General features: G+C 40.1%; 1 long non-coding RNA gene across 1 annotated transcript; it reads left to right on the top strand.

The window, feature by feature from the left end:
* Nucleotides 1-897: 897 nt before the first annotated feature.
* Nucleotides 898-1886, top strand: LOC120915580. The gene is made up of 3 exons (XR_005743894.1): nucleotides 898-1273; nucleotides 1392-1759; nucleotides 1847-1886. It is a non-coding gene; the product is annotated as an uncharacterized LOC120915580 (long non-coding RNA).
* The last annotated feature ends 284 nt before the right edge of the window (nucleotides 1887-2170 follow it).

Genomic DNA, 2170 nt, shown 5'->3' with positions numbered 1-2170 from the left:
TGCCAGGGCAGGCATAGGCAGAGGATTATAGCCAGTTTCAGTTAGTTGAAGTGGAAACATCTTGAATCCTGAAGCCAGAGATACCATATTGTATGGAAATATGGGGTATTCAGATGTGCCTTGGCAAAAAATCCTTCCATCTTGCTGTGGTCATTAGGTGCGTTGATATTCAATATTATTTTGTTGTGCTTCGCTTTCTTATGGCTTAATTTACATCACAAAAAAATGTACTGTAAAGCAGAACATATTGCTACTGGATATTTCTTGTAAACACTTCTTTAGCCACAAGGGGGCAATGTGGTAGAATTTTTTAGAGTCATAGTAGACTCTAGTTATCTGTCTTAAAGGAAGTACCTGTAATCAAATCATTACTACTTCCTTTATGGTGAAAGAGCTATGATTAAGACACGGAGTCATTGTTCTCTTTGTAATTACATTTTCTAGATGTCAGAAAGTAATACGGTTTCCAGGATGACGTCCTCCTCACGCCCTGAACTTTAGAGCTGGTCATTTATTTGCTAAGGTTTAACTTGTGCAGTGCACTGCATAAATTGTATTTTTGTTAAAATACTAGAAGCTGGTAGACCTTACATCAAAAATATAATTTGCCCATGCTAGTCCACAATACTGTGATGATCTTTCTCCAGTTTCCAACATGTAGGTTTTGAAATGATGGATATTCTCTTAAGGGACAGAGGAAAGATGAAATGACCTCATGTATTTTCCAGCATGCTGAAAAATCTATATGAGGTATAACAAACACTTGTGGCTGCTTCTTATTGCTAACCTCTACATGGTCCAATGTTAGTGTCAATTCCACCACTTAAAGCTGAACTCCGGGGATAAGCAGATATAGTCAAAATAAAATAGGCATGTGTATTCTTACTTTCTCCTGTACTAGTAATGGTCATGCCCCCTTTATTATACGTTTCTTATTCTCCAACATGCAACCAACTATTCTGCATATTCTCCACCCCCGTGTCAGGTGATCTTCCTGGTCACTTGCCATGTTTTTTTTTTTTCTCCCTGCACGTCATTAGTGCGGGCTCCCACATGATGAGAGCAGGGCTTACCTGTCCCTCCCCTCTCCCCACTTGGAGGCAACGCCCCCTTTTCCACACTGACCCATAGCAACGCAGGCTCCTTTACAGACCCCTCCCACCTTACTCCTCCCCCTCTCCTATTTAAAAGCCAAGCAGCCCCACAATGTCAGACATTGCTGGATGGCTGCAGCAGCTGTACACACTCTACACTGCTTGTGTTTTCTTCCCATGTAAGTACTTTGTCCCTTCATGTTTCCCACCCTGACCCCCATACTATTGCTTTACATGCCATTTCCTATACTCTGTACATCTCTAAACTGGGATTTATTTCTTTCATTTATTTTTTAGCTTCCGATCCCTCTACTGACCTCTCTGGCCACTTTTTGTCATTACAGGTATGTCTCTAGCCTCATATATAAAATCTTGGTTCAGCTTTCTTTTTTGCGATCCTTTTTTGCGTTCTTTTTCGTTTTTGTTGCCTGCGGCACCGTTGATATTATCCTGTCCTCTTATTTATATTTTGGACAGGTAAAAAAATATATATATACAATCAATAAACTTTTACGCTGTGACACTTCGGGCCAAAGGTCTTGCTACGCTGTGATTGATATTAGATGCCAGTCCTCACTCCTCTCCTTACCATCTGAGGCTTGCCATGCGTCCCGATTGCGATGTCCTTTTAAGGGGTGTGCTGAGCCGTTGAAACTTCTCGGGTGGTATGATTTTTTCTTATCTGTACCAGTTTAATGTTTTTCATCTGTATGTTATTATTTTCAACACATTGTCATTTATTTGTTTTCTAGAAAAGTTGTCTGTTACACTTTCTGACTCCACACATACTTCGGTCCCTGAAGAAGGAAACCCGAAACGCGTTGGGCCCAGTATTTATATTGTGGACTCTTCACCTTTTTTCCAATACACCCCATTAATGTGTTGTTTTTAAACCTTTGTACTATATACGTTTACTGAACGTTGTTTGATACCGTCCTGTTATTATTAAACTATTATATATTTTGTATCTACCATGACTACTTGTACTACTGTTGCCTAAAAAGCCCCACCCTGGGGGATCCTCCATTTTTTTCTTACTTTTTCCAGAACACAGTGCAGTAATCCAGTGCAAAACG

This window comes from Rana temporaria, chromosome 1 (assembly GCF_905171775.1).
Source record: "Rana temporaria chromosome 1, aRanTem1.1, whole genome shotgun sequence".
Taxonomy (NCBI): domain Eukaryota; kingdom Metazoa; phylum Chordata; class Amphibia; order Anura; family Ranidae; genus Rana; species Rana temporaria.
This window is presented reverse-complemented; position numbering and strand designations above follow the sequence as displayed.